A 27,364-nucleotide genomic window follows, 5' to 3' on the forward strand; every position below is an offset into this window, starting at 1 on the left:
CCTGCTCAGCGGGGAGCCGGCTTCTCCCTCTGCCTGCTACTCCCCCTGCTTGCGCAATCTCTCCCTCTCTGATAAATATATATATATATATATATATATATATATATATATATATATATATATATATATATATATTTTAAAGATACCATTTGAGGTTTGAGAAGACGCCTAAAACACTGAAAAGGATGAGCTAGGGATGAAGGTGAAGTAAGAAATAACATTTTACATAATGTTATATAATAACAGTACGAAGTCTAAGGAATTAAGAATTTCGAGCTGGAGAAAATGGTCAACAGTGCCAAATGCTGAACAGAGATCAAGCAGTATGGGACTGAGAAAGTTACTTGATATTTCCTTTTGAAAGAAGTTAATACCAATAATAAAATAATTTGGGATGTTATTTAGTTTCAGTATGCTTAGAAACAGAGAATGTTAAAATCTGAAAGAAACCAATTTTGATCTGTTAGCTCAGTTTAACTTAATTTTATTCTTTCTTACCTATCAGGAAGCAGAAACTTGGGCGCCTAGGTGACTCAGTCATTCAGCGTCTGCCTTCTGCCTTGGGCTCAGGTCATGATCCCAGCGTCCTGGGATTGAGCCCCACCCCACGTCTTTGAGTGCCCTGCTCAGCGGGAGGGCTGCTTCTCCCTCTCCCACTCCCCCTGCTTGTATCCCCCCTCTCGCTGTGTCTCTCTCTGTTAAATAAATAAGTAAATTATTTTTAAAAAAAGGAAGCAGAAACATTTTAATAGTTTTCTCATATATTTAAATAACTTAAAGTTGACATTTATCTAATTTTTCAAAATGCAAATCCACTTAATGATAGAAAGCATATTTAGACAAAGGTATTTTCCAAATTATATATTATGACACATTATAGTTAATAACTTATCATTTATAATCGCACGTTCATAAAAATAGATGCAGGGATTTTTATTTAAAAATGTATCCTATGCAGTTGTTATTTTTAAAATTTATACAAAATAATACTCTAAGGCTGAAAATAGTTGCTTACAAAAGTTCATTCTAATTCAAAGTTAATATTCTTCATTTTACGTATTTTAAAAAGAAAATTATCACCTGTTCCATGCATTGATACTGACTAACTAGATGTTATTTTGGGAACTGTGAGATATCAAAAAGCAAACCACGGTTATGAAAGCAACAGTTAAAGCTTAACTGGAGGGCGTATCCCACTTTTTAATGGAAAAAAAAGTGGTTTATCAATGCATTTATACACTCTAAGTATAAACAAAGAAGGTATTTATTTCTCAATTTAAATGTAAATAGAAGTATGTTTTAATATGACTTTATATAGTTCTATTCCTTCTAAAAATTACCTTAAGAAATATCTATAGTTTTATTGATTCCTATTGGTATACCAAATTATACTTTATTTTAACTGTAAAATGGAATTAAATTAAGGTAAATTTTAATAATACAATTGTAGGTATTATGCAGAGATTATGCAAAGTAACTTTGGTACTCCATTAATCAGGAAATAAAATGTGCATATAAACTATGATTTATTGAGGGAAAATGCTATTTTACATCTGGTGCGTGGTATAAGGTCTAATCCTGTATGCAGCACATTAAAGAAACTCACACTAACCATGGATTAAAATTAAAATTAAACTGCATAATGAGGCATGTAGTTAAAACAATTTTATTTGTGATGTCACTTGGAAAATATCACTATCCATACTGTTGCATGTATATCTTTTAAAAATATAAATCACTCTCAAATTTTATTAAAAAAAGGCCTTAACTTTTTATGAGTCAAATAATTGAGTGACTCATATTTCATTTTAAATATTACTCATGTATTATGAGAGCTGCTCTCATATAAAAATCATAGTAGTTCTACATGCAAGGTAGTGAAACAAAAAAATTTAGGAGGAGCAGAAATTTTGATTTTGTTTTTACTTTCGCTTTCTTTTAAAAATTTCAAGTGATATCTGCAAATCAGGCTCTTTGTCCTTGGAACATATTGATAGAGTTTGGAGGGTTAGTGCTGTTTTCAGAAATAATGGTGTTTATGGTTGTTTTATATTCTCAATAGATTTTAATGAAAGCAGGATTGCAAAACCTCCTGATAAAATATAATCATCCATTACGTAGTAAAATATTTCTTTTTTGCTACCAATCTATTTTGAAAGACAGAATGTTAACCGAACACATCATCCTTCCTATTGTCTTTTTAAATTACAGCACAAGTTACATGTTTGAAAAGGTAAAATTTGTATACTTCTAGAATTAATGTCAAAGAATTACTTAGGCAAAATGATCTCTTTTGGGAATGAAGACCTGTATAAACATTTTTGAGATTGCAAGGGAAATTTATTTATTTATTTATTTTTAAGATTTTATTGAATTATTTGACAGACAGAGACACAGCGAGAGAGGGAACACAAGCAGGCGGAGTGGGAGAGGGAGAAGCAGGCTTCCCGCGGAGCAGGGAGCCCGATGCGGGGCTCGATCCCAGGACCCTGGGACCATGACCTGAGCCGAAGGCAGACGCTTGATGACTGAGCCACCCAGGCGCCCTGCCAGGGAAATTTAAATGAATATAAAGTGTCTTTTATTTATACATTCAATGAAAATGTACCTGGTCCTGTTCAAAACGTTCAACAGTAGCTTTGTGGAGTGGCAGTATCGTAGCCAATGAGGTTTAACCGAGGCGTGGTTATTGCTAATTGAAAACTTTTCCCAAAATGTTCAACAGTACTACAGTGTTGCATTTAAATTAATAACATTTTGAAAAAAAAGAAAAACTCAGAATGGGTTACCACTACTTACCTTAATTTTTTTTTCTGTTAAAACACGTAAGAGGGGCGCCTGGGTGGCTCAGTCCTTAAGCGTCTGCCTTCGGCTCACGTCATGATCCCAGGGTCCTGGGATCGAGCCCCGCATCGGGCTCCCTGCTCCGCGGGAAGCCTGCTTCTCCCTCTCCCACTCCCCCTGCTTGTGTTCCCTCTCTCGCTGTGTCTCTCTCTGTCAAATAAATAAATAAAATCTTTAAAACAAAACAAAACAAAACAGATAAGAATATGCCTTCCACTTAAACATCCTGAGCCATCAGAAATTCTGGATTACAAATTACTTTCAAAATACATCCTCATACTATTTGTATATGTTTTATAAAATCTTAATTATTTGTAGTTGAGAACTATGGCTATTTTCTAATATAATAAGATTCCCTTATGACTTTACATGTCTTATAAATAAACAGAATTTGCTTGTATGTACTAAATCCTGAATAAGACAAAGGGTAGGAAGAAGATGTGAATTATGAGTTATTAAAATGTAAATGTAAGGAAATTAAAGGAGAAAAAGAAATGTATTATTATACAGTATATAGTTGATGCCAAACTTAGTGAATATGTTGAATAGTATATTTTAAAACAGAAGATCAAATACTTTTGCTTTGATAAGCTGAAACATTTTTGCATGTATACTGCATAAAATTTGTATTTTGAAAGGGCCTTTTTATATTCTGTTCTTACATGAGAAATACAAATATATGCTTTCCAAAACCAACCTTTTGGTTTGAATAAGTCTTCTCAGATGATTTTTATCTTCTTGGTTAGCCACCGAATCATATTGTGAATAAGGTTCACGTAAATAAAGTTTCCTAAATAGGTATTTCATTTACTTATAATTTAAATGATCTAAAAGAATTGTATTAAATAATGAACTCTAGATTTTTCTTTATATGACTTCTTTACATAGTCCTGGATCAAAGCAGTTTTATTCAGTTATTTTAGATATTGCTATTCTAACAAGTACTTACTCAAGAATCAGGCCAGCTACAAAATTAGAGGTTAATGTCAACCAAATAGTGATAAAATACACTTTTTTGCATTATCCATATTTTTCATCCTCTGAATAGTAATTGTACAGAAAATAAAATTTTCTATCACTGATAAAAGGGAAATATATTTTAATGGATTTAATGACTTAAAAATTTTTTCTAGGGGCCCCTGGGTGGCTCAGTTGTTAAGTGTCTGCCTTAGGCTCAGGTCATGATCTCAGGGTCCTGGAATGGAGCCCCACATCAGGCTCCCTGCTCCATGGGAAGCCGGCTTCTCCCTCTCCTACTCCCCCTGCTTGTGTTCCCTCTCTCACTGTGTGTCTCCCTGTCAAATAAATAAATAAATAAATCTTAAAATAATAATATTCTAGTGAAAAACTGAAATGACTTTAAAATATAGAAATATACCAATATATAGCAATAGTTATATATGTTAACACAAAATACTTGCTTTATTTTATTTACAGTTCAGTTGACTATGTTTTAATTACTTTTTCTTTTAAATGCCACAAAAATGGCCAATTTAAAATTCTCTGGAACTACAGTTAATGTTTCAAATATAATTAACTGAATAACCAATAAGTTACTTAAAATAAAACCAAATAAGCAAAACCAAAATTGTTTATTTGGTTTTATACCATCATAAATAACTATAATTTCTTAATGAAAGCCATGTTCTAATGACATCATTCTTTATCCACATGATATAAACTTTCAGTGAACACTTTGTATTTAAGGCACACAGAACACCTGTGGTTTGAAATCTGAAATAATATATCAGACTTCAATTGCTATTTTAATTTATTGTTTCTTCTTTTCCAAGCATGAAAAACAAAGCGTAATACAGCATTCATACTGAGCTAAGATGCAATCATTTCAGGCTCAAGTGAGGTTCTCATCATGTTATCACAAGATCGCAAACAGCTTATTATCCACTAGAGCAGTATGGACACCTTAAAAAAAAAAAGCTTTTAAATGGTAACCATGCTGAGCTCAAATGAGACAATTATGGATTTAAATGGATCTTAGTAGTAATAAGAGAATTATGAATATGTTGAACAGTGAAACCAGAACGTCTTTTCAAGTAGCGAAAATATGCAATGTGTATTTTATCGCTAATTTTATATTTATACATCTTACTTTTTCTTTATTTATCAGAGTTTTTAAAAATATATGATACATCATTTCTCAAATGATATCATATATTTTTAAAAACTCTATATGAATGCATTATGAGACCCTAAAGATAGTGTAAAAAATCATGTATTATTAACTGCATGTTCTTTTACTATCTTAATATTTTACACTCAATACTGAAGTTTATCTGTGATTTTATAGATATGAACATATTTTTTATTATTTATTTCCTCAGCATAGTGAACGCATTACAGCCTCCCACACCAGAGAAGGCTCTGGAGTTTTGATTTCTCACCAGAAGAAAATGGGTTTCCTTTGGTGTCCATAGATTTTCCATTTTTCCATTGTCTTGGTTATTTAGTGTTGCATAGTATTTTTTATTATTTATTTATGTATTTATTTATGTATTTATTTATTTATTTTGTTGTTTTCTAAAACATAAACCTGAGAATGCTATGCAGGGATATTGCATAGAATTCTTTAAGTGTTCTTTTAAATATGCTCACCTATGTGGTGAATGTATTTAGCTGAAGATTCATAGAAAAATATTTTCTAAAAGTTTATTACCCTGAGGATCTACATAAGCTACAGGATCTTAGAAGTTTTTGGGGACAGTGAAGAATATTGGGCCTATAGTCAAAGAGATGTGATTTCTATAGTATCTCTTACTCCTCTGTGGAATTTGACCTCTTAGGTCTTCATTGTTTCTCAATTTAAAATGATTATAGTAAACTGGACTTTTTTAGTTCTTTTGGTAGGCTAACATACCAAACGTATTTGACTTGAGTTATTGTCTCCAAGAAAAATAATTCAACTTTGAGGTTTGCTTCCTAACTTCTGTTTTCTTTTTGTATTAAGTACATGTGAAATATTAAAGTTTCATGTAAAGGCTTTGGAGAAAAGTTCTCAGGACTTATGAAACTGTGAAAGGCACGGGAAAAAAATGGGAAAGGGAAAAGATATGATGTCTGGCTATTTCTCAGCAGGCGAGAAGAAGAGATTCTGGAAAAGATGAAGAGTCCCTGTGCCACCCCTAACTTGGGTCTTAGCTAGAAGACTTTTGGGCAGGTTACTTCCAGGCAGCTATAGCATAGTTAATGTGACCAAGCAAAAAGTGAGTATAATTTGTTCTCTTTTGTCTGCCCCAGTTCCTGCATGGAACAGATAGTATATGGAGAGCCAAGGGGCCTCCTGTCCTGCGCAAGCAAAAAAGCAGAGTAAGAGCTTAAGCTAAATGCTAAAACAGGAGGATGTGTCATCTGAGAAAAGTGCTTAGCACCATCCAGACAGTGAGAGTCAGATTAAATGCTGACTGATACAAGGGTTGTAGTGTGTATAAAACTGCAATAATACTACTATGAACTATAATCTTTTTTTTTCTTTTGCAAGTTTGAACCATAATCTTTTTTTAAATTTTTTATTGTTATGTTAATCACAGTACATTACATCATTAGTTTTTGATGTAGTGTTCCATGATTCATCGTTTGTGTATAACACCCAGTACTCCATGCAGAACGTGCCTTCTTTAATACCCATCACCAGGCTAACCCATCCCTCCCAGCCCCCTCCCCTCTAATACCCTCAGTTTGTTTTTCAGAGTCCATTGTCTCTCATGGTTCATCTCTGCCTCCGATTCCCCCCCCCTTCATTTTTCCCTTCCTCCTATCTTCTTTTCTTTTCTTTCTTTTTTTTTTAACATATATTGTATTATTTGTTTCAGAGGTACAGATCTGTGATTCAACAGTCTTGCACAATGAACCATAATCTTTTAACCAAAGCGGTCATAAGAAATGGCTCTGGAAGTGCCAATTTACTATATAGTTTTTGCATTACTTAGTCAAGTAAGGAAAACTATTATGCCAGGAACAGAATTGCCTAAGAATGACTCTGGATGGTCCGCACAACATGACATTTTTCCAACTGTGGCTCACTTCCATAGGCAGGGGTGCTGAGATGGACAGGGTTGGGGCATTCTACAGGCACCACAGGATCTAATTCCTCAGATGCATTGTAGCTCAATTTCCCAGGCAACTCCTGAAAAGAGCAGGCACTCGAGACTAAATGACACCAAACAGCCATGTGGGCCAATATATATATATATATTTATATTTTTTTTTTTTCCATTCTAAGGAGACCCACAGAGCAATGTGGGATTTCTTTACTGGAATCAAAGCATAGCCAACTGCTACTGTGACTCCGCCCTGGTACACCACTCCATTGAATGATGTACAGACTGAGGAGCTATGTGACTTTGTCCTGCTGATTCTGCATTTGTGATTTTTCTCCTATCTCAGTAAATTCCACTCCTTAAACCATGGTTCTGACTTTGTAGAAGTTTTTCTGACTCCTGGTCCTAGTAGCAGCCCTGAAAGGACCCATCCAGAACAACACATTTTAAACTCTAACTAATAAAAAAATTCCTAAGTAGATAAATTACTGTTTCAGTTACTGAATTTTGCACAAGTCTACTTGAAGAACATTTCTTTGCAACTTTGTATCTGCTAGCTTATTCAAAAAAATAGAAAAAAAATAAAAGAGAAGAATGTTTTAAAATTAATTCTACATTTCACACTATTCATTGCATAACTGTTTTCCAAAGAAAACTTCCTTAAAGGTAATTATTGCCTAGTGGAAGGCATATGTCAAAATCAATTTCATTCTAGAAATGGTAAAGAGAACGTACAGAGAAGTCACAGCCTGGGTGGCTCAGTCGGTTAAGCGACTGTCTCTGGCTGGGGTCATGATACCAGGCTCCTGGGATCAAGCCCCACATTGGGCTCTCTGCTCAGTGGCAAATCTGCTTCTCCCTCTCCAGAGCTCTGCAGTCTCTCTTGCTTTCACTCTCTCTCAAATAAATAAATAAAATCTAAAAAAAAAAAAAAAAAAGAAGTCACAAACATATAATAATGTTCACTGACTTTTTATCCCCCCCTTTTTTTTTTAAGATTTTACCTATTTATTTGAGAGAGAGAATGAGATAGAGAGAGCATGAGAGGGGGGAAGGTCAGAGGGAGAAGCAGACTCCCTGCTGAGCAGGGAGCCTGATGCGGGACTCGATCCGGGACTCCAGGATCATGACCTGAGCCGAAGGCAGTCACTTAACCAACTGAACCACCCAGGGGCCCCTATCCTTTTTTTTTGTTTTTAAGATTTTATTTATTTGTTTGAGAGAGAGAGAGCAGGAGCAAGGGGGAGGAGCAGAGGGAGAGGGAGAAGCAGATTCTCCGCTGAGCAGCTGAGCAGGGAGCCTGCCATGGGGCTCCATCCCAGGGTCCTGGGATCATGACGTGAGCTAAAGGCAGACACTTAACTGACTGAGCCACCCAGGTGCCCTGGAAAATAGCTTTTTAATTATGACATTTTGCAGATAAGTAGCATTTTACGATGATATAAAAAAGGGTAGATATTTTTTTCAGTAAACAATTAAAATGTGTTAAAAATCACAAAATAAAGTATATAATTAAAAATTATAGTATTTTGTTTGCTTCAAGTTTATTCCAGAATTAAAAAAAAAACAGTAGTTAAAGTAAAGTCTTGTTGAATTATAATTGTTTATTTGTATCATCTGCTTAATAAATAAAAAGTAATAAACCAATTAATATAGAAAAAACTTTAGAAACAGCTTTAGTATAACCATTCAAATAAAAATAAATTTCGGAAAGAAAATTAAACATTTTTGTTGTTATTCAAAACATGCATTATTTAAACAACTTAATATAATTACTGTAGATATTTCAGTGGAATATCCAAATCAGATAACAAAATAAACTGTATGGATTTTACACAAAAATTTAGTATTTATTTTCTGACGCACTCTTACAAGTAAGGTTTGGTGATGCCAAAAGTATCTACTGATATTCTTCTGTGCATAGTCTTCATTGCTTAAATTGAGTTTCATTCAGTTGGAAAATGCCTATCAGCACTGTGTTTTGTGACACACAGTAATTACAAAGTTAATTTTGCAAATATCATAAGCTTAGCACTTTCAATTCTTTAAGTGATATGCCTAATAATATTTTGAACATTTTAAACAACTTTGTTAAATTTGAGTAAACTATTATTTTAGCTAAAAATGACATTGGGGTTCTTTCAAATTCATTTTTACTTTTGCCATTATGAATTTTAAAGGAGGATTTAAGTTAAGAGATCAGTAAAAAGAAAAAAAATGATAAAATTGTAATAGTCTAATCTCAAAAACATACATTTGAATAAAATATTTTAAAGTTAGGGGGCGCCTGGGTGGCTCAGTTGGTTAAGCGACTGCCTTCAGCTCAGGTCATGATCCCAGGGTCCTGGGATCGAGTCCCGCATCGGGCTCCCTGCTCTGCGGGGAGCCTGCTTCTCCCTCTCCCACTCCCCCTGCTTGTGTTCCCTCTCTCGCTGTGTCTCTCTCTGTCAAATAAATAAATAAAATCTTTAAAAAAAAAAAATTAAAGTTAGTCATCTTTTTTTTAAAGATGTTAGAATAATTTCAGGAGGTCAGTAGTCATTTAGTAGGTTACCTTTTTTAATTTCAATATCAGTAGTAATCTTTTTAAATCTAATTTATCTCATGGTACTTATATGCCCTGAAATTATATTATAATATCATTTTTTAGGAAGTAAATTTATTAAAAAAACTTTCAGGTAAGCAATTCAATTGATCATTGGGCTCATGATATTAGAAAATAACAAATACATTAATGAACAATTTATAAATTAGGAAGTGTTTCTTAACATGGATTTGTTGACAAAAGGGGTAAGGCTGGCTTTAGGAATAAAAATACATAATATGGATAGAGATTATGTATAATATATAAATATATATTATATCATGTTGACAATGTAGAGAGGCTATTATATTATCAGATAAAGTTTATAAAGATGAAATAATAACATTTTCTCATCCTATAATTTCTATTTACTATCAATTCTAAAATCTAGCAAAAATTAAGCTTTTCTATGCTATTCTAATTACATTATTAAACATGATTTTTTTTAAATATTTTATTTATTTATTTGAGAGAGAGAGAGAGCACAAGTGGTGAAGGAAGAGTTGGAGGGAGAAGCAGGCTCCCCACCAAGCAGGTTGTCCCAAACTGGGACTGGATTCCAGGACCCCGAGATCATGACCTGAGCCAAAGGCAGACGCTTAACTGAATCACCCAGGTGTCCCTCAAACATGAATTTTTTAAAAAACTGAATTTAAATAAATGTTCGTGATTCAACTAGGTACTCATAAAAATCTTTTTTATTAACTTTTCACACTTTATATATTGCTAGTTTCTCCCAAATTGCAAAGGGCATTTACCTATTATTATTGTTAGTGCTTATCAAAGGACCTAGGTCAGACATTGAGTATCTGGAAGATTAGTAACATATGTAACAGCTACATTTCCAATTATAATGTGTGTGAGTCAAAGATCTCTGAAATTGCAAGTTTTAGCACTATATAACAAAGACAGTTATTTTCATCAGTAAAACGTACCTTGCCATAGTTATTTTTGTTTGTTTTACTATAGACTTTCTTTTTGAAGGAGTTTTAAGTTTACAATAAAATTGAGTGGTAGATACAGAGTTTTCCCATATATTTCCTGCCCCCCCACATGTACAGCCTCCCCCCTTATAACATCACTTAACCATAATGATACATTTTTACTACACATGAATGGATACTGACACATTAAAATGAGCTAAAGCCCATAGTTTACTTTAGGGTATTTTTGATGTTGTACATTCGGTGGGTTTAAACAAGTGTATAATGACATGTATTCATCATTATAATATCATACAGAGTATTTTCACTGTCCTAAAAATTTTCTGTGCTCTGCTCATTCATCCTTCCCAGCCCCAACCTCTGGACCACTGATCTTTTTACTCTCTCCATAGTTTGGCCTTTCCATGATCTCATATAGTTGGAATCATACAGAATGTAGCCTTCTCAGACTGGCTTTTTTTCACTTAGCAATATGCATTCAATGTTCCTTCATGTCTTTTCATGATTTGATAGCTCATTTCTTTTTTGGGCTAAATAACATTCCATTGTCTTGTTGTGCCACAGTGTATTTATCCATTCACTGACTGAAAGACATCTTCCAAATTGCCAATGATATAGAATATCTTTTTGTGTATTTATTTGCCATCTTTAGGTGGTCATTGGTAAAATTTTTGTTCAAAGGTTTTGCCCTTTCTTTTATAGAGTTGTCTATATTTGAGTTTAGAGGGTTCTTTATATATTACAGACACAATTGCTTTATCAGATATGTGTTTTGCAAATAATTTCAGTCTGTGGCTTGTATTTACATTTTCTTAACAGTGCCTTTTGAAGAGCAGAAGTTTTAAATATTGAGGGATTCCAGTGAATATTAGTTTTTTTAATTTTTAATTTTAGGTATGCTTTTGGTGTCATAGCTAAGAAATGGTAATCTAACATAACGAAATTTTTCACAGATGTTTTATTTTAGAATATGTAAGTTTTATATTTCACATTTAGGTTTATAATCAATTTGGAGGTATGGATCAAGGCATTTTGCATAGTAATGTGCAATAATTACAACATCATTTGTTGAAAAGACTATTTTTTTCTGCATTGAATTACCTTGTGACTTTATCAGGAATCACTGTACCATATATGTGTGGGTTCCATTTTTGGATCCTGTAGTCTATTCCATTACCTATATGTCTATTTTTCCTCTATACCACATTGTCTTGGTCACAGAAATTTTATAGAAAGTCTGGAAATCAGGCAGTTAGAATCCTCTGAATTTGTTATTTTCCAAAATTGTTGATGCATTTAGTTCTTTTGAATCTCCATATAATTTTATAAGTAGCTTGTCTATTTTTACAAAAAAAAATTTCCTGGAGCATTTATTGGAATTGCCTTAAATCTATAGATCAATTTGGGAAGAATTAGCATCTTAACAAATGTGTCTTCTATTTATATCTGTCCATTTTTTAGATCATGCTGGATTTTTTATCACTATTTGTAGGTTTCTTTTTTTTTTTACTTTCACATATTGGTCTCTTATTTTGTTAGATTTATACCTAAGGGGTTAATGTTTCTGGATGCTATTATATGTGTGATAATGTGATATAATAAGAAATACATATTTTTGTCTTCATCCCTGGTTCCTGACCAGAATTCCTAAAATCTTTGTAATTTCCTAATCAATAAAAAAAAATGGTAGGAATATCTTTTATTCTAATGTTTGATTTTTGACCTTGGTTCATGACACAGAGCTCCTAAATGCCTTGGAATTTCCTAGGTAAGAGGAACATCATTTGTTCTAATGGAGCAACTTTTGTTGGGCTCATGGATAGCTTCAGAATGGGGACTGACCACCAGACCAAACCACGGTTAGAAGTTTCAGAAAAAAGAGGGGCTGAAGCTTGAGTTATTAACTGACCATGCCTACATGATGAAGCCTCCATAGAAATCCCTGAACTTCTGGTTTAGTGAATATATCCACATTCCAACTCACAGGAACAGAAGATCCTCTGCTCAGGACCCTTCTGGAGCTTGCCCTATACATATCTTCATCTGGCTGTACTTCTGTATCCTTTATCATATCTTTTATCATATAATAAGCAGGTAAATATAAGTAAATGTTCCTCTGAGTTCTCTGTGCCGTTCTAACAAATTACTGAATGCAAAAATGGGGTTGCAAGCCTCCAGATTTAGCTAGCTGGTCAGAAGTACATGTGACAACCTGGGATTTGTGCCTGGCATCTAAAGAGAGGTGGTCTTATGGGACTGAATCCTTAACTCATGGGATCTGATGCTACTGTAGTTAGTGCCAGAATCGAATTGAATTACAGGACACTCAGCTGGTGTAGAGAATTAGTCAGTGTGGGAAAAAATCCCATACCTCTGGTCACAGAAGTGAAGTGATATGACTAGTAGAGGAGAAACAGGAGAGTTTTTTCTACGGCACTATTTTTATTTAAATTTCCAATTTTACAGAAATTAACTGAACTTTTAAAATATTGACCTTGAATCCTGTAATATTGCTAAACTCACATAAGAGTTCTGATTACTTTTTTGTAGATTCTTTAGAAATACCAACATAAAAAAATCATGTCACCTGAGGATGCAGATATTAATTTCTTCTTCTGAATTTGTCTGCATTTATTTTTTTTTTTCATCACATTGGCTAGAACCTCCATTACAATGTAGAATAGCAATGATGAGAGCAGGTATACTTGCCTGTTACTAATCATAGGGAAAGCACTCAGCTGTTCACCGTCAATAACAATATAAGTTGTACTTTTTTTTGTAGATGGTCCTAACCATATTAATGGAGTCTTCAATTCATACTTTTCTGACATTTTTTTTAATCAAGAATGATATTTGAACTTTTCAATTTTATTTTTTTCTGTATCAGTTCAGTTGATCATATAGATTTCATTGTTTAGTCTGTTCATTAGTGAATTACAATTACTTTTTTCTGAATGCTGAAACAACTTTAAATTTCCAAGAAAAGCCAACTTGATCATAATGTAGTATCAAATTCATATATTTCTTGAATTGTTTATATTTTTAAAAAGTCATTAGTTCTTTTTAAAATTCTTTAATTTAAATTCTAGTTAGTTAACATGCAGTGCAATATTGATGTCAGGAGTAGAATTCAGTGATTCATCACTTACAAACTCATCATAATGAGTGCTCTCCTTAATACCCATCAACCATCTAGCCCATCTCTCACCCACCTTCCTCCATCACCCCTCAGTTTCTTCTCTATCATTAAAAGTCTCCTATGGTTTGCTTCTCTCCCTCTTTTTCCCCTTTCCCATATGTTCATCTGTTCTGGTTCTTAAATTCCACATATGAATGAAACCATATGGTATTTGTCTTTCTCTGATTTATTTACCTTAACATAATATACTCTAGCTCTATCCACATCATTGCAAATGTTAAGATTTTATTCTTTTTGATGGCTAAGTAATATTCCATTTAAATATATACAGACATATGTGTGTGTGTGTGTGTGTGTGTGTATAGTCATCTTTTTCTGTCCATATATAAAGTGGATATAAAATAATCTTTATTCATTCATCAGCTGATGGACATTTGGGCTCTTTCCATAGCTTGGCTATTGTTGATAATGCTGCTATAAACATTGAGGTGCAGGTACCCCTTCAAATATGTATTTTTGCACCCTTTGGGTAATACCTAGTAGTGCAATTGCTGGATTGTAGGGTAGGTCTATTTTTAACTTTTTGAGGACCCTCCATACTGTTTTCCAGAATAGCTGCCCCAGTTTGCATTCCCACCAATAATGCAAGAGCGTTCCACTTTCTTTGCATCCTTGCCAACCCCTGCTGTTTCAAATGACTAAAAGTCATTAGTTATTTTCCCTTTCCCATCATTACTCTTTGGAAGGAAGTCACTCTGCAAAACCCACACTTAAGAACTGGGGAGTTATGTTCAATCTCCTTGAAGTCAGAATATCTTTTTTTTTTTTTTTAATTTTTCTGACTAGAAGGTTTGTCTCTTCTCCCTCACTTATTCATTCAAAAATTTCTTTATACCACTATGCACTAGTAATTATTCTACATTGATGGGATTATGTTAAAGGGTCACAAAACAGACAACTGAATAGAACTCCTAGCAGCAATAGTCAGAACAATTTGAGCAACCACATAAATAAATTAGTATTCATTTATAACCCAAAGATAAAATGAATATTCATGAGTTCATATTGATATAAGTGGATGATTGAATGAATAAACGCATCAGAGAGAAAAGACAAAGCTCCCATGCAAAAGTATTCTAAATAATTAATTTAGATACCCCACCTTCAACGAGGTGGAGCATAACTTCCCATTCCATAAGTGTGGGCTACACATAGTAACTTCCTTTTAAAAAGTTCACCATGGAAAGAGAAAAATTAACTTTCCAGTGGAACATGTAGAGTAAGTTTACTCCACAGTAACTTCACAGTAGAGAAATCTGTTAAACACTACCTCAGCCAGGTGATCAATGTCAACATCAATAGTGAAAGTCATGTGGATGGTATTTACCCTTGATATCATGTGTTAGAAATAGGATTTTAGGGGTGCCTGGGGCTCAGTTGGTTAAGCGACTGCCCTCGGCTCAGTTCATGATCCTGGAGTCCCGGGATCGAGTCCCGCATCGGGCTCCCTGCTCAGCAGGGAGTCTGCTTCTCCCTCTGACCTTCCTCCCTCTCATGCTGTCTCTCATTCTCTCTGTCTCAAATAAATAAATAAAATCTTTAAAAAAATAAAAGAAATAGGATTTTATTTTGTGTTCTTTCTCTAAAAGACCAATGATTCAAGTCTAAATAGAAAAAAATACCAGAAAAATATGTTCAAAGAAAGGTTGGTAAGTAACTCTGGAGCTAACTATAGTACAGGCAGAATTGGTGTCCAGTTAAATAATATTCTGTGATGGTTCTATAACTTTAATTAATGCTATCTTTTCCATATTTACTAATTTAACCAGTAAATACTCATTCAAAATGGAAAATATAACCCAATCAGTTATTTAAAAATGTAAAATATCTTAGAGTTATTTCAGTAACTTGAAATGTTTTACTCAACCCAATTTAACAGTTTGCCTATTTAAAAATACACAAAAGCAAAATTTAAGCTAGATTATCTGCCATGTAAACATGCATAAAATTACGAGTTGAGCTTTAAAAGTAAATCTGGGTAATTTAAGGTGAACACTTTCTTTTTGTCTTAGAATTTCTTATTTAATTTCTAAAATAGAAAATATTTCTATGTAGTTGTATTACCTTCTATCATAATTAGTGAGTCTGAATCACAAGTTTCCAAATGATTCTAGGAGCCTATTTTTTCTGTATAGGAAGAAATATTTGGATGAAACATTTTCTAAAATTGAACCAGTTTGTATGTTATGAAACTAACACCCACTTCCATATGTTCATGTTAATTAATTTCAAAGTGTTAGTTTGCTGTCATGTAGACAAATCCATAAAAGAGCATAGACCACTCCACCCCTGAGATAGTGAATGACAAGGCTCTGGCAGCAGATGGTGACTAGGTCATTCCTTTTTCCATCTGGAATCATACCTGACTAGATTAGAAAACACAGAAATGTCATTAGAAATATCATCTATTCTTTATGCCTGGACTGCCCAACTCAGAGCAGTATGTAGGAACGTCTACACAAAGTTAAATGCATGGCTGAAGATGGTGGCTGAAATCAGTGCATTAATTACCTTTATTGATGTATTGAGTACCGCATTTTAGATGGGCCAACTGATGAAAATCAGGCTTATTTCCTGATATTAAAGATAAAAATCACCTGAAGACTTATGAAAAGTTGGATGAAAAATCAACACTTTTTCCAGTTCTCTGACAAGAACTAACAAGGTTTGAGTGGAAAGGGCAGAGAATTTCAGAAACTATTAACAGGTAATTGGCAACCTGGCTCACAGAATAAATAGTTCCATATGCACCTTGATCATCTAGATCAGCATCAAAATTATTTATGTAAACACATAGAGTTAGCAGAGTGAAATGTTTGTTTATACTGATTTTCCATTAAAATGAAGGGACAAGTAAAAGGACAAATGGATGCCTTTCATGCTGCGTATAATAATTGAAGACAAAATAATTTTATGAACCAATCTCATTGAAATATCATTGACTTAAATGTAGCCTGCAATGAATATTTGCTGACTTGATTTAGTTTCTACATGTGGTTAATTGGTAATTCTTAACTCAGACATTCATACTTCAGCTTTCTTTTTTTTTCTCTTTTTCTGGCTTAAAATTTTCTTTAATCATAGTTAAAATAAAAATTTAAGTTAATACTTTTGTTGATAAAATGCTAAATACATGTGAATTCTCTTGTCTTTTCTCCTTCGATTCTTGCCGTATCGTTTCTTGTTTTTCTTGTTGTAGTTATTTTGTTTGTTCTGGTTGGATTTGGATGTTGATGGTGTAAGCTATTAGTTTCCCAAGTAGAATGCCCATTAAGTTGATTTAGATTACTTAGCAAGAAAACTAAAGATCACAATAAATGGAGGAGATAACACTGACATGTAGGATGGAATAACCCATTCTCCAAAAACTAAATTTCCTTGAACTTTACTATGTGCATAGCCTTTATTGTTCATTGATAAATCTTCAAGGATTATATCCTTTTTAGAATCATCATAATTAAAATATGGAACTAGAAAAGTGCCCTGGTGAATGATATCTGAAAACAATCTGAATATATGGGTCTATAGGATCCTACATGCTAAACCAAAGGTGCTAAATAAGGGAGACAACATTTATTTTCTGTCACACTGTTGTAGTTTTTGAATGTTGGTGAAGTCTGGGGCCAACGGCCAAGAAAGAATTCTTGAGACGTCTTTGGTGCAAAAAAGGGTACTGGGACGGGACCCAGGGGCAGAAAGAGCTGCTGCATGGGGATTGTGGGGAATGACTGATTATATTCCTGGGAGTTGTGGGGAGGTAAGGAAAAAGGGAGGAGTCCAAAAGGACTTTCATATGCTAAAGAAGACCCTTAGGATACTGGAGGCCTGGCTATTGTAAGTTAAGGCTGTTTTTCCTTCTAGTAAGGCATTAATGTTAAGACAGTTCAGAGCTTCCTGGAGGAATATTATACTCTGCCTATCTCAGGTCCTTTCAATGTGCTGCAAGTCATAAAGAAATTTAATTTTGTTAGGAATGGCTTAGTCTGTTAAGTATCTGCCTTGGGCTCAGGTCACGATACCCCGGTCCTGGGATCAAGTCCCACATCAGACTCCTTGCTAATCAGGAAGCCTGCTTCTCCCTCTGCCTGCGACCCCCCCCCCACGCCCCCACCCAGCTTGTGCTCTTTCTCTCTCTCTGACAAATAAATAAATAAATAAAATCTTAAAAAAAAAAAAAAAAGAAATTTAATTTTGTTTACTTTCCCTTCTGCCTTGGTTTCCCACATCATTATGGAGGGGAATGTGATGTTAGGGCTCCAGGAAATTGAGTTATGGGTCTCCTGAAGTTAGGGTATTGACAAGAATACTTTTTCCTTATAAATCACTAAGGCTGGTAAATTGATGGAGACTCATGTCTTGCAGGACTGTGATCTCTATTAGTTAACCATTTGCTTTTTCCGTTCCTTAGTTTTAGGGCAGCCAAGGGTGCCTGAGGAATGTCACACAGATCCCAACTAGGAGCAGCTAGGAGTGGGGGTGGTTTTGCGGTGTGTCCCCTCGTGCTTTGTCCTCAGCTTGCCTTCTGCTCCCTCATACACTGCAGAGTACCAGGTAATGTTTTAAGATAATCATATATCTTAGATTTTATTAACCAACAAGTCTATTTTGTGTTTTAGCCTTTAAAAATGTAACATAAGGACAGATATTTTTGCAACTCAAATTAAAATTCAGGGCATGTAGCAATTACATAAGTATCAATATACCATATTATCACATGCAACTTTGCTGATTATGTTTTCATTTTGTTTCAACAATGGTATCAAAAAATTACATTGTTGAAAAATAGAGGTAAAATGAAAAAAATACACTTCAATAGAGAAAACAGATAAATATGCTTACACGGGTTTTCTTTATTCTTTTATCTGCTCATTAATTGCTAAAAAATAATAACATGATTTCAAGTGGTTTTCATCCTTTGGCAATAATGTTTTAGATCATCTTCAAAAGATAGTTGTAATTATTGCAATAGTTTTTTTATGGTTTAATTCTTATCCCTGATATTCAAAACATACTCTATATACATTATTTTATAATAGATATTGCTTTTAGTGATGTTATTTTCCCATTAGTATTTTTGGGGAAAATTAACTTCATAATACAAATAAGTGATGTGTCATGAATTTATTTATGTGAATCCCTGTTAGATTAACTCTTGAGAATCATCTAATGATAAAGGCACGATGGCAATAAACTTTTTGATTTTGTGTTCTAACTTCAGAGGAACAACTTGAGGGACTATTACACAGACCATAAAAAGCTACGTTGAATATAATTAAAAATAACAAAGAAATTTTATGATAAAGCCACACGCTAACTTTTGCAATCATTTCAGTATGTCCATGCTTTTTTTTCCCTTCACACATGCATGATATTCTTATGTATTTCTTTAAAAAAATATCTCACACTGTTGTTCCTAAGAGAAATAAAGCAATAACTTTGTAGGTTATCATCACTTCACGTTATAAAATACTCCAAGAATTCTAATTTTTTCATTCATTTGATTGCCATTTTATCCTTCAACACATTGCAAAGAAAGCAACGAAAAATGATTTACATGAGAAATCTTTGGTTAATTCTGAAAGACTCATGCTATTTTTACTTTATTTATTTATTGGAATTTGCTATCACAAGTTAGTCTTTCCATTAGAAAATCAAGTTGGCTTCATTTATAGCTACCAATATAATTGAGTACATCAAGTAGCAGAGTAGAGTAGAGTGATCCACCCCGAATCTCTCTGGCATCTATTCTGTTATATCATATATGAATTCTTCTAGATTATTTATAAATGCCTCTCAAATTAAGTTTTTGATTTGCATATTTACTTATTTGTTTAAGAAAGGGTATGATGGCCTCTAGTGGTGCAGAAAGAAACATCAATGCTTACATTTTCAAAGCAATAACAATAAAAATATTTTTATAAAAATAAAATTATGAAGTTCATTCACATGTTGTTCATGGTGCATTGTAGTTTTTGAGATAATTACTCTCAACACATTATGTACATAGACAGTAAAATACACTCAATTGTTACATACATAAAGTGCATACTTAAGTATATGTTATAAGGTTATTGAATGCGTTTCATTGTAGGGAGTATGAGTTATTGATGACATAATGAGAATTTAAGAATTTAGAAGATTTATTCATATTTTAGAGTATGTATTAAATATAGCTATCTTTGTGAACAATCATAATACTTACAACAATAATAGTTAATATTAACTGAAAATTTATTATGTGCCAAGAACTGTGCTGTTTTACATAGAGCAGCGTTTTTAACTTTACAATAACCAGATCAATTCACATCATTGTAACTCATATTTTATAACAAAGGAAACTAAGCTTCAAGAATTTATATTTTTAAGTCAATATCCCATACTTTAAGGGCAGAGGTAGGTTTCACACTCAGGTTTTCTGTCTCCTGAGCCCCAAATCTCAATAACTATTTTATATCAATCAAAATTGTGATGATATTTTATGAGAATCAATAAAAAAGTTGTTTTTTTAGTGGTATGGATTTTTAATATAAAAGTACTTACTGAAAATAAACTTTTTGAAAGATTACAACTATTAAAATGTATTTGTTACTGTGCTTAAAATGTAAGTCAAAGTCTGAATTTCAAACTCATTTTTATAAAATGCAAGACATTTTTAATTTTTACATTGGACTTAACAACTGGCATACTTTATTAGGTAGCACCAAATATAAGTAATAAAAACCAAGAAACAGACTCTTAACTATAGAGAACTGATGGTTACTGGAGGGGAGGTGGGCAGGGGATGAGCTAGATGGGTGATGGGTATTAAGAAGGGCACTTGTTATGATGAGCACTGGGTGTTGTTGTAAATGATGAATCACTAAAATCTACACCTGAAACCAATATTACACTATGTTAAGTCCCTGGAATTTAAATAAAAACTTAAAAAAAAAAAAAAAAACACAACCCACAGATTTTGTTGCTATCTTATTTGGGAGACTGAATCATTTTTTTTAAAGATTTTACTTATTTATTTGAGAGAGAACACAAGACAGGGGGTGGGGCGGGCAAAGAGAGAGGGAGAAGCAGGCTCCCCGCTGAGCAGAGAGCCCCACTCAGGGCTCCATCCCAGGACCCTGGGATCGTGACCTGAGCTGAATGCAGATGCTTAACCAACTGAGCCACCCAGGTGTCAGAGACTGAATCATTTTAACAATTGGATACTGTTAATTGAAACAAACTGGTACCCACTCACTTAGAAATTTCCTTAGGAATAACTAAAGAGGGACACTTGGGTGGGACAGTTGGTTAGGCATCTGCCTTCGGCTCAGGTCATGATTCCAGGGTCCTGGGATCGAACCCCACATCGAGCTCCCCACTCAGCGGGAAGCTTGCTTCTCCCTCTCCAACTCCCCCTGCTTGTGTTCCTGCTCTCGCTCTCTCTCTCTGTCAAATAAATAAATAAATAAATAAATAAATAAATAAATAAATAATATTTAAAATAAAAGGAATAACTAAAGAAAGATTTCCACAATTTTGCTATGTTAGCATGCAACAATATTCCTTCCCTTCCTTTCCCACTCCCTCTTCTTCACTCTTTCCCTCCAACTCTTCCTTCCTTTAGCATTATGTCTGATTTTTTTCCCCTAAATAAACATGCATTAAAATGAACTGATTTTCGTGCACAAGTCTGAGTTTAGTACCTGTATATGTAGGTTTGTCTAATGACCATTATGATTAGGATATGGAATAGTTCTACTACCCAAAAAACTCATTTGTACTGCCCCTTTGTAGTCAACACTCCCTCCAAACCTAACCTCTGTCAAAGATTGTTCCTATAGTTTTCCTTTTCTAGAATATTATATAAATGGGATCATACAATATGCAACATTTTGAAATTGGTTTCTTTCTCTCAGCAAAATACCTTTGAGATTCACCTCTGATACTGGGATTAATCAATAGTTTGTTCCCTTTGCTTGCTGGTATTACTCCATTGCATGGATAAACTTACAGTTTGTTTATCTATTCACCTGTTAAAGGACTTTCGTGTTGTGTTCAGTTTACAGTGATTATGAAGAAACATTCATGCCCAGTTTTTGTGTGAATGTAAGTTTTCATTTCTCTAAGGTAAATAGCTTGCCAGTCATAGGGTAACTGTGTTTCACATTATATGTCAAACTGACCTGTTTTTAACTTTCAGATTCTCCTTTGAAAAAAGACTTTTCCTCCAATCTATATTATTTCTTGCTTTCTGTGCATTTTCCCTGAGCAAACCTACCAAAATTTCTAGGTTTTATTTATTTAGTTATTTATTTAGTTGGTTATTTTTAAAGATTTTATTTATTTGACAAAAACTGAGAGAGAGAGCACAATCAGGGGGAGCTGCAGAGGGAGAGGGAAAAGCAGGCTCCCTACCCAGCAGGGAGCCCAAACTGGGGCTCCATCCCAGGACTCTGGGATCATGACCTAAGCCGTAGGCAGATGCTTAACCTACTGAGCTATCCAGGCACCCCTTTAGCTTGTATTTAAAAGATTGCTTACTTTAGGGGCGCCTGGATGGCTCAGTAGGTTCAGCTTTTGACTCCTGGTTTTGACTCAAGTCTTGATCTCATGGCTCCTGAGACCCAATGCCACCTGGAGCCCAGCTTCTGTGATCTGCTCCACAGTCAGTGGGGAGTCTGCTTGAATATTCTCTCCTTCTGCTCATCCCCTCACTGGCTTTCTCATTCTCTGTCTCTCAAATAAATAATCTTTAAAAAAAAAAAGATTGCTTACTTTAGTGAAATTTGTAAACCTCCATTTTGTTTTCATCATGGTTTTGAGATAGTCTGTTTCTGTGCTCTCAGGTTTCTCCTATGTAAAAGAAAAATGAAAAAAAAAAGAAAAATGACACTGCTGGACTGGGTATTCTATAACTTATTTACGTAATATTTTAACTTATTTTGAAGAACCATATAATAATTACTTTATCATGTAAACATAAAGAAATATTTTGTATATGAATTTTCTTTTGATTCATAGAATTGCGCTGCTTTCTAACTCAAATTTGATCTACATTAGTTTATTGAGCAAAGAAATACTTGGGATAAAGTAGAAGGAAGGATATATACATAATTTTGAAATATTAATTCAGTGCTTCTTTTAATTACTCATAGATTATCAAAGGCAGGGAGGCACGTGTTGTTAACTGAGTAGAAAGACTTTGTTGGAGGAGTTGTCATCCCAACAGCCTTCAGTATAGCAGTAATGATAATGAGCTTTCAGATGTCTTTTTTTTTTTTTTTAAGATTTTATTTATTTATTTGAGACAGAGAGAATGAGAGAGAGAGAGAGAGAGCACAAGAGGGGGGAGGGTCAGAGGGAGAAGCAGACTCCCCGCTGAGCAGGGAGCCCGATGTGGAACTCGATCCCAGGACTCCAGGATCATGACCTGAGCCGAAAGCAGTCGCTTAACCAACTGAGCCACCCAGGCGCCCCGAGCTTTCAGATGTCTTAATAACCATATCAATTGGCTATTAAAATGCAGCATTGCACATTAAAATTAGTTTACTAATCTTGAAGAAATATTCAAGAAATATGCAGTTACTCAACAACTTTCTGCTGTTTAGTGGTAACCTATGACTTTCATATGAGTTCTTACCTTTTCAAAAATCCTGCTGGAAAAAAAACAAAAACAAAAACAAAAACAGAAACAAAAGCCTCTCTCAGGGGCACCTGTGTGGCTCAGTCAGTTAAGCATCTGCATTTTGGCTCAGATCATGAGGTCCTGGGATGGAGCCCCACTTCAGTCTCCCTGCTCAGCGGAGAGTCTGCCTCTCCCTCTCCCTTTACCCCTCCCTCTGCTCATGCTCTCTCTCTCTCCCTCTCTCAAATAAATAAAATCTTCAAAAAAAAAAAAAACCCTTCCTTATCTCTCTATCATCTATATCTATCTAATTTGACAAGACTATTAGACTGTGATCATCTCCTTAGCTTCTCCCTCATTTAAATCTCTCCTCCTCAAGTTCAACAATGTCTTAGAACTGGAATTGTTTATAATATTTTCAGACACATAACCTTATATATATTTTATCATATAAGCATTATATATAATATATATAACATTATATATTATATAGTTATATATAATGCTACATAATTCTAAATGAAATAGAGGACTGAGAGGGTAATACTTATTTTCAGGGCCTCTAAAATTTATATACAAGATTAAGTCATAGCTGAGAAAGACAAATGAGTCATATATGCAAAAATTGAAACTTCAGATTTGAAACTATGGATAAATAAAATCTTTTTATAAATTTGAATTCTAATTATGAAGAGAAATTTGGATTAAAACTTTGAAGAGATCCATTTTCATTTAGAATTGATGCTCTGTATCAAAGAATTAATAAATTTGAACAGATATAGAATCACACAAAATAGAAATTGGAAGGTGTTATGGGGGGGATTGTGTTCCTCCAAAATTCATATGTTAAAATCCTAACTCGCAGTGTGACTGTAACTGGAGATAAGACCTTTAGGAAGGTTAAATGAGATTAAATGAGTGGGGCTGTAATCTAATAGTACTGATATCCTTATAAGAGGGGACACACCAGGGATGTGGCTGCAGAGAGAAAAGGCCATGTGAGGACACATGTAAGCCAAGGAGAGAGACCTCAGTAAAAAATAAATCTTTCAACATCTTGATCTTAGACTTTTAGCTCCAGAACTGTGAGAAAATTGATGCCTACTGTTTAAGCCACACAATCTTTTGGTGTTTTGTTATGGAAACCCTGGAAGACCAATACAGGAGGAATATCAGCTCAATGGATTTTACACCATGTCATGAACAAGCATCAGTGTTAGGCACAATTATGTTTGGGCCTCTGGCAAGATTAAATTTTTTTTGTGGGAGTTTGGGTGAAGGGTTTCTGTGATTAACCAAAGGACTGATAGTAATGTTAGAGTCAAATTATTTCTTTATTCCTCATTTTGTGCCAAAAGCTGTTTCTATTGGTATATCAGAATGGAAACACTGTTACCTTTGAAGTAATGACTTTTGGTTACAATGTGGTTACATGTCATATTTGTGTTTATGTGTTTAAGAATAGTCACAGTTTAACTATTTTCTATCATTTATATTATCTCGTGTGCATTAACTGGTCATTAAAATTTTATAAATTTACTCCATAATTATTTATTGATTGTTCTTAATCTTTTAGGCACTGTGTCAGGTTCTACAGTTCTGTTTTGAATAAGCATAGATAAGACCCTCATGGACCCTGCTGTCCACTATGGAGTTTGTCCTTGACAATTCACTGTAAACAATACAAATATAACTTTCCTGAGGGACATTTATTTTGTTATTAATGTTTTAATTATACATAGTATTATATGCCTGTGTTCATAAATTCAGATAAAACTTTTAAATTAATCTTTTTTTTTTAAAGATTTTATTTATTTATTTGACAGAGAGAGAGACAGTGAGAGAGGGAACACAAGCAGGGAGAGGGAGAAGCAGGCTTCCCGTGGAGCAGGGAGCCCGATGTGGGGCTCGATTCCAGAACCCTGGCATCCTGACCTGAGCAGAAGGCAGCCGCTTAACAAACTGAGCCACCCAGGCACCCCTTAAATTAATTTCTAAAATAATTTTTTAAGAAAAAATAGTTGGGCTAAAGGGTATAAATGTTTTATAGTTCTTAATAAATACTTGAAAATTATTCTTGAGAAAGTATAATCTGATAAATATTATGGGAGTGTCTTCTCACTGCATGCTAGCCAGGAATGAAAGATAAAAAATGAACTGGTTGCCAACAAATTATCTCGATCTTTTCATTATTTCTTAAGTTATTACCAGAGAGTTGAATCAGTCCCCCATATTAATTTTTTTTCCTATTTCCTTTGTCAACTTACTAATTTTACACATTTAAAATTGCAGTTCTCATAATTTTGTATTTTTATGTGGATTATTTAATAATGTCTTGAGTTGACTGTTCAGTTTGTGGCAAACATAGTTCACATTTATATATCATTTTTAAAGGTAAGTAGCATTTTCAAGATTTTAGTGACCTTGCTTAACTCATTTATAACATATTTTAATCAGCATTGTGAAAGAGGACATTGCTTTTATTAGTATAATTAATCCTATATTACCTACTCTTTAAATCTGAGCTTTACTTCCCAACTGAAGAATACAATTTTCTCCAATTATAATCATTTCATCAGAAAAGGCATGCAATTTAACATAATTTTTAAAAATATTTTATTTATTTTAGAGAGCGGGGAGGGCAGAGGAAGACAGTCCTAAGCAGACTCAGGGCTGAGCACAGAGCCTGACGCAGGGATCAGTCTCACAACACTGAGATCATGACTTGAGCTGAAACCAAGAGTCAGAAGCTTAACCAACTGAGCCACCCAGGTGTCCCAATTAACATAATTTTAGTTAACATATATGTAACTCCAGGTCTTCTAAGAAGCAGATATGAAGACAGGTTTAGGCTGCAGAGATTTTATACTTGGAGAAATACCTGTGAGAGAAATTAGGGAAGGAGCCAAGTAAGACTAGAAGAGCCCCAGATTTTGGTGCAAGTGTGATTCCAAAGGAAAAAAGGAGAGATGGTTGGGAGGAATCCTAGACTGCCACACAGTCTAAGAAGATTTGGCAAAGCACTTAGGAAGTTCTAGAGTCAAAATTGGATGTCAAAGAAATCCCATGTCTTGCAGTAATGGAACAGCCCTTGGAGAGCATGACTTCCATGCAAATGTGGTGATGGAATCATTCAGTAATTGTCTTGCTATATCTCGTTTATTACACTTAGCGTAATACCCTTAAGATTCAGCTTGTAGCAAATAACAGGATTTTCTTTTTTAAGGATGCATAATATTCCATGGTGTGTGTGTGTGCATGTGTGTGTGTGTACCATATTCTTTTTATGCATTCATCTGTCAGTGAACATTTAGGTTGTTTCTACTTCTTGGTGATGGTTAATAATGCTGCAGTGAACATATAGTTAACAACACTGTACACTCAAAAAATTGCTGAGAAGGTAGATTTCATGTTAGAGCACAATAATAAAAGAGAGAAAGGTGATGACAGATTTCAGAGAGCAGCGTCTGGGGCCCTTGGTTGCTTGTGCCCCCCACTGTTGGAGGTCTGTGAGACACATGCCATTGCCACCGTGGTCTATCCTTTGCACTGTGAAAATTTATTTCTCAACATTCAGGGAACAGATCTTCCTTTGTGTGGGTGGGCCTTTCTTCCTACGGGGAAACTCAGAGAAAGGAGGTTAGTGGGATGAAATAGTGCTCCTATCGCTACAGTGGACGCTGGGCCACAGCCACTACTTAACATCTCCTTCCTCCATATTCATTCTAGAATCCCCCACCTTAAGCTATACTATTGGAAAGTCTTGGGTGACTTATCTGATGGTATGACTGAAATATTCATTCCAGAAGGGTCTGAAGCCTTGGTAAATATACCCTTCTCATTTGGGGCTTGCTGCACATATCCATGTCAGTTACAAGGGGGGCATGAGAGCCCTGACAGACACTCAAATGGAGTGCCTCTACCTGATACTCAGTTGTTCATGATACCACTATGTAGGTGGAGCCCTCCCTCTTTCTGCTGATGAGGATAAATTACTGTGATGGTGAGACTATTTTTGCCTGCTGGTCTGTGGACACAAGTTATCTAAAGTGCCCTGGTAGCAACTGCAACTTATAATTCAGAGAGATCCTTGCTTCTACCCTGTGAAGAGTGAATCCTCTCTGGAGATCAGGA

At 34.4% G+C, this 27,364-nt stretch overlaps 1 pseudogene; it reads left to right on the top strand.

Moving 5' to 3' along the window:
- Positions 1-2,635: 2,635 nt before the first annotated feature.
- LOC123849017 (U4 spliceosomal RNA) lies at positions 2,636-2,768 on the top strand (annotated as a pseudogene).
- The last annotated feature ends 24,596 nt before the right edge of the window (positions 2,769-27,364 follow it).

Source organism: Mirounga angustirostris, unplaced genomic scaffold (genome assembly GCF_029215605.1).
Source record: "Mirounga angustirostris isolate CCGP_5_RB_7025 unplaced genomic scaffold, mMirAng1.0.hap1 SCAF_2, whole genome shotgun sequence".
Classification (NCBI taxonomy): Eukaryota; Metazoa; Chordata; class Mammalia; order Carnivora; family Phocidae; genus Mirounga; species Mirounga angustirostris.